The sequence below is a fragment of the Pleurodeles waltl genome, chromosome 2_2, assembly GCF_031143425.1.
Source record: "Pleurodeles waltl isolate 20211129_DDA chromosome 2_2, aPleWal1.hap1.20221129, whole genome shotgun sequence".
Lineage (NCBI taxonomy): Eukaryota > Metazoa > Chordata > Amphibia > Caudata > Salamandridae > Pleurodeles > Pleurodeles waltl.
This window is the reverse complement of record NC_090439.1, coordinates 1,102,920,784-1,102,927,388: the sequence shown is the minus strand read 5'-3', so window position 1 is coordinate 1,102,927,388 and position 6,605 is coordinate 1,102,920,784. Positions and strand designations below refer to the sequence as shown.

Below are 6,605 nucleotides of genomic sequence, written 5' to 3'. Positions count from 1 at the left end.
TTATAACCTACGAGCATCCATTATTGATTACAACAGTATCACACCGATCCCTTGGGGTGCTTGAGGGAAGAGTTTGCCTCTTTCGTGTGCTCTGTTTGAGAAGTGTTTAGTGCCTGGAAACAAAGTGTAGCTCAGTTGTGCACCCGAGGGCGGGTGCAAATAAAGTATAGCTTAGTTTATTATTATTATATATTTAGAAATGGACCTTGTCCTTGTTGCACCTTCAGGCAGTTCTGGCTCACTGTGACTTGAATGATAAGAAGCGGCTTAAAGACCCCAGGCTGCAGTGAGGATGTGGGTTTAAAAGGCAAACCCGACAGGAGAATCACACGTGGGGTGCTGTGAACCCCAGGGGTGCAGACACTGTATCTGGGAAAGATCCAGTCCCAGGGCAGCACAATCTGCAGATGAGCAGCTCATCTTCAGCCTCCCCCTTAGAGAACAGGCTGTCCCCTCAAAACAGCACCCGCTTCAGATCTAGTGCGTAAAACACTCCGATGGGAATGTAAAAATACATTTCACGCTGGTGGCATTGTAGGCGAACATGTCATGAACTAACTATTAATTTTATTCTTACGTTATTTCATCCTATGCAAGTTACATAATAACGTACACAAATGTTTAAAAATAGACAGTCGTACCTCCTCTTTACGTGCAAATTACTGACGACAGAGGAATTATAAAGGACAGCATTTATGTAGCTCAGCCATATAGTGATAATTGGTGGCAAATAATGGAAAACGTTGGGCAAAATATGGAACGCTTCACGAATTTGCGTGTCATCCTTGCGCAGGGGCCATGCTAATCTTCTCTGTATCGTTCCAATTTTAGTATATGTGCTGCCGAAGCGAGCACGGTAAACTAGGCAGCTGCAGTGGTATATAAAGGTCGAATTTCAAAACATTACTTTCTTAGAGCGGCAATTGCAATTTACACACTGAGGGTCTTGCAACTGTGGTGGCTTCCCTTCAATATTAGTTGAGCCTCCTTCTCCAAAACAATGTTTGGAGGTGCAAAGAAACCTGCACTGCATCAATTGAAGCGCAGGGCACTGTGGGTATGCAAATTTCAAAGGCACGTCACCACCCCGGCTGCTTGTTCTGCGCCGAGGGCAAAGCACGTGCGTCTGGAGCCCGGAGACAGAAGCCCGAGGAGGCCCCCGGGGCACCGGGAACTCGGAGGTGAAATCCCCGCCAGAGCAGAGCCAATGCAGCTGAGCTTCAGGTATTCGGGAAATACAACGGGCGTGACGGACGGAGGACACGGGGACATTGTTAAGCAGGTCTGCCTCTGGCGCCAGCACCCGGGGCCTCGTCCCTCCTCTGATGGGCACCAGCGGGAAAAGCTGCTTTAACCCCCGAGCGCGCGAAGTGCTGCGGGTTCAGCGGCCACAAGCGCCCCCGGGACACGCGGGGCCACGTGCGAGGGCGTGCAGCGCTGCAAATGGAAACATAGAAGCGCAGGCGCCCCCTCTTTAGGGGACCCTGAGCGCCCACAAAGTGCCGGACCTCGCCCTTTAAATGTGCTGCAGCAGCGCCACCTGCAGGCGATGTGTAAATGAAGTGCAGGGCTGTGATGGGGTGCAGGCACATCTCGGGGTTCACACCCCGGACATTGTGTGCGGTTTGCGATTCCGGGAACAGCCGAGAGCCGCGGGTGACAAGGAAAGAATCGGAGAAGCTGTCGGGATTCTTTGTTATCTCACAGTTGTGCATCGCTTTAACCCATTAATCACTGTGCAATGATACAAGCAGTTCTCAAATACCTTTTAGCCGATGCCCTGTGTGTTTGCTGCTCTAGGTTAAGGGGTAAACTCTGTCCAGTTCACTACCGGGCCCCGGGTATCTTAATGTCTCCGCCGCCACAAAAATGAGTAAAATACCCTAGAGCTGGTATCTCCCCTCTTATCTGTACAACTATAACACTGCAAATATAAGAAAACACATTGACAAATGTTCTACAGCTGCGTGCAAGAAAAGTAACGTTAGAAACTATTTTCTATGAAATCCTATTTCAGTTTTCCATCCGACCACCTGCAAACTCTTAAACCACTAACAAACGACCGGCACTTTATCTTGGAAAAAGTGGCAACATATTTCTAGGCTTAAATTTCAGACGGGGGATAATACTTTTGCTAGTAACAATATTGCACTTAAAAAATACAGTCTAGGCCGGTGAAGAGACAACCAGGTGACAACCTTAGTCACATGGCCATAGACTGGTTAAGGAGTGGGTCTCTGTCGGTTGAGTAGGACCTTAGCTGCCTCAGTAGAGGGCTGAGCACCAGATGCATCAGAGGGTTTTACTCATTCTGTGTCTGGGAGAATGTGTTTGTACAAACGGCCCTAACTTGCCTACCTAAAAATGGTACGAAAAAACCCATACCTCTCAATCACCCTCATTTGAACATAGCTGTCAAGATTTCAGGTTGCTTGTGTGTGACATTTCCACAGTTTCAGTTGGCATATGAGTGACATTCTACTGTCAAATGTGTGACACTTCAAGTGACACTTTTTCACATGTAAATCAAAACAGTGACCAGTTTCTGTTACCGTACTCAGCCATATCACACAACAAGGAACCCACCCCAAGCAAGACAAACCTACTGTTGTTGCTAATGCTTGTTTCCTGTACCACATCAATGAATAGTAACAATAATGACTTATTAGAACTGAAAATGTTTAAATTCTTAGGAAATTAGACTGTGAATTAAACCTTTCAAGGCTTGTAGGGTAGGTAGTGATTTTCCCAGGATCTCAGTGTCTCGTGGCCTTCCGTTCACACCACTTTCCTCTGCAGTTTCTAACTCTGATAGTCACTTACACCGTTTTTTAAAATCCTCCATTAGTATAACTCATGTCATCTCTTTCCACTTCACCACTGCCTTTTTACTCTGCGTGAGGATTTGGGTGTATTGTATGGCATGAGTGTGCAATCTTACAGTGTAATACACTCGCAGAAACTGTCTTGGGTCCAGTCAGGCTGCTTTGAAAAACCTTTAGCTCAACCCTGGGTAGCTGTGTCTTTTAGCAGCAAGGCTTAACAAAGGAACTAGTGTAAAGCATTTAGAAGAACCAAACAACAAAATAATAAAGTCAGACAACACAAAAGAAACCTGACACCAATTTATTAAAATATAATGTATTTTAATGAAATTTTAGAGTCGAAGATTAGCAAAATTCACCAGAGGGTCCAGGAGATATAGAGTTTCAAAGTAAACGTAAATCTCAGTACTTTTAGTCACATCCACAAACAAGCATTGGTAACTGTAAAATTTGGAAACTTCTGAGAAGTTTGAAAGAGTTGTGTTCGGCTACTCTGGCTGGACTAGGGCAACCAAATCCAGCCGGGAGAAGGTAGGGGGGCACTAAAGAGTATTTGGATAGTTACCTGCTCACCAAAGTGTTCTCCAGTCCAGTTCTGAACTTCATATCACAACTTCCGTAGACTATGACGGAGTGGTCCTGATGCTGGGAATGCAGGAGATGGAGGATGCTAAGGGATGCTCTGGGTGCAGTGCGATTGATGGGGGTCTCCTTTCGATTACTTCTCAGTCCACAGGTCAGGTGGGGCGATTTTGGCCACAGAGGTCGGGGTCTACGAAGACCTATTTGAGCCAGTAAAAGGCCAGCTGCTGCTGGGCTACTGGGCTCCGTCCACCAGGTCCAGTGCTATCCTTTGGTGGAGGCTAGTGTCTCTGTTCTGTGACCAATCTAGACCCAGATGACACTCCTAGTCTGGCAGACTCGAGTGCAACTTTTGGCCGTCAAGGATCGGTTTCTTGGGGTGCCTAGCACGGTCAGTTGCGATTCTCCAGACGTGGCTGTTGACTTACAGAGTTTGGCTACTTCAGCTTTGTTGGCCCTTGGGCTGGTTCCAGGGGGTCAGCCGACTGACTCTTGCTGTCACTTCTTTGGTCTGGGTCTTAGGAGTGTCTTTTCCTCGAGCCAGCAGTCACACACACACAGGCCTCTCTTTGCTAGCCCAAGGTGCAGCAGGTGCAGTCCAGCAGATGGTGCAGCCTCTCTTGCCAGGTGCAGGGGTCAGCAGGGCAGTCCTTCTTCAGTCCTTTCGCCAGTTCTGGGGAGCCATATTTAGTCCCAGAAAGAGCCCTGAGGGGTAGGGGGGATGATGCGGTTTCAAGCCAATGGTCTACCAGGATCCCTCCCACCCTGTGACAACGTGCAGGTATGTGTGGCATTTAGCAATCCCAGGGTGCTCTATTCGTCCCACTGCCAAGATGTCTGAACCTGTCCTTAGATGTTAGGAGTTTAGTAGCTCAATCTAGAGGTGCGGCTACCTGTGAGCTACACACGCATGGAAAAACTGGTTTGGGCACTGGTCTCCCCTCTCTGTTCCTGCTACCAGCCTGTCTACCTGAAGAAAAGTGGCACCCGTTAGGAGTCTGATTGCCATTTGCACACCTAAGGCAGCTTTGCCTCTGAAGCTCGCCTTTTGGGCGAACAGCCTAAGTGGCTTCCTGCAAGATTTCCCTCTGTAGCAGGCTATCATTGTTGCTAAGCTTGGGAGTCGGTCACACAACTCCCCAGGAGGGCAGAAAGCTGTCTGGTGGCCAGCGACCGTGTGAGGCCACTGTACAAACTGGGCCACAGAGTGGCAACTTTCCTAAAAGTTGCCTTTCCATAGAAGTGACATTAAATTAAACTTGGGCATCAAGTCAGGATTAATGCCACAAATAATTTGATACCTTGAAGTACCATTTCAGTAGTCCCATTCAGAAGTTAGCCAGGCTGAGTCGTCAGTCGGTAGGAAACTCTGTGTTAGCCAAAAGGGCTTGTTAGTGTTCCATAACAAAAACAACAACTTAGAAGCTTTGCTGTTAGGACATGTAAAAAGTATATGTCCTACCCAATAGCATAACTCTCTTCCTTGGGGCTCCATAGACCTTCATTTGGGAAGACGTACATACATTGTTAAGGGAAGTGGGTGCCATTGGTTTAAATGGCCAAGTCAAACTTGCAGGTTTAAACTGGTCTTCCAGGCTGCAGTGGCAGGCTGGGAGCCATTTTGTACCTAGTCACACAAGGGGCACCACCAATGCTGCTTCCCTGGAGGGCACACTCTGTCTCACATGCCCTGGGTATCCTTGGTACCATATACTAGGGACTTATAAGTAAGTCAACCTATGGAAACTGGGGGTAGTCAATTCAACAGGTACTTTGCAAGAGGATGCAACACTGGCACAGAGTTGAAAAACCAGGAGCTCCATTCCAAAACATTGGGGGTGATCATGCAGAAAGAGGCATTTCCTTACACTCTGTCTTTCTGCATGTACTTCCTTATGTCACCCTTGTTGTCATGCTCTCTCTCACATACACAGACACACATACACACACTCTCTCCTCACCTGTAAATACAGCATTTTATTCTCCTTCATTTGATGCTGTCAGTATTGGCAGCTGTGAACCACCTAAACACTCCTTAACATAAAATGGTACTTACGGTTGGCATGTGTGTGACTATGAGCGCTCTGCGGAGAGGTTACAGATTGGATAAGCGTGTCGTTGCACAACTCTGACCCACCAACAGCTACTGTCATAAACTTTCATTGACTGCAGGCTCAACTCCAGTGCTCTCAGTAGTGCCCTGTCATAGACACCCACCCATAACCCAAACTTACCCAGACACCTAGAGACAACTCCACTGACCGTAAGTACTGTACAAGAATCGTGTTGCATGAAAAAAGTACAGAAACGCACCATCTGGAAAAAACATATCATCTTAGGGAATACAAAGTGAAGTGAAACGTAAACAGGGACTGCATCACTGAAGTAGGTGACCTTAAGTGAAGAGCTGACTATCGTTCTGTGTGTTTTGTAGAGAGGCTAATGATTGGATATAGTATTTGGTCTAAACGCCTTTTTAAGCCACAAACCGGCACTGTGAGATACTCTCAATGTCCTAATCAACTCCAGAGCTCTTAACCTTGTTCCATCTTACACACCCACACCTGAGCTTACCCAGATATGTAGATCAGAGACGGTTCAGTTTATGCACTGTACAAGGACATAGTTTATGCACTATACAAGGTCAGCGGCTGCATGGAAATTTACTACAGACACACCTGCAAAAGGATAGACACTTAGGGAATGCAAGATGAGCTAAAATCTAAACAGGACTGCACATATGTTACTTGGTTTTAAACATTGAGAAACCAATCTGGCTAACAGTCCCAACTGCGTTCTGGGTGAACTGGTCAGGTGGCTGCTATGTGACTGTTCTGTCAGACCGAAAGTCTCAGGCTTGGGCCACTTGCGTAACAAAGGCACCCAGAGCCGTCAAAGTGCGGGGAGTGGGAGAAGGCCGAGCTCCAGGCAGCCCCCTCAGCACAGTACCCTGGACTGAGAACTCCGTGGGCCCTCTATGTAGTGTGCAGGAGGGCACCTTCAACTTTTGTTACGCCACTGGTTTGAGGTCAGAGCACTGAGCGCCTCCATCTTACTGGGCCACCTGGCACAGGATACTTAGCTTAGCACCATCCTAGCACCAGCATGCGCCTTCAAAGGTTGATCTCAAGAGCTGCATGCTGCTCAGTCTGTGTCTCTCTTGAGAGACTCTGATGTTATTTCATGACAAGCCAGATG

The 6,605-nt window shown here is 47.5% G+C and overlaps 1 non-coding gene across 1 annotated transcript; it reads right to left on the bottom strand.

Moving 5' to 3' along the window:
- Positions 1-748: 748 nt before the first annotated feature.
- Positions 749-855, bottom strand: LOC138283092 (U6 spliceosomal RNA). The gene has a single exon (XR_011201058.1). It is a non-coding gene; the product is annotated as a U6 spliceosomal RNA (small nuclear RNA).
- Positions 856-6,605: the final 5,750 nt, after the last annotated feature.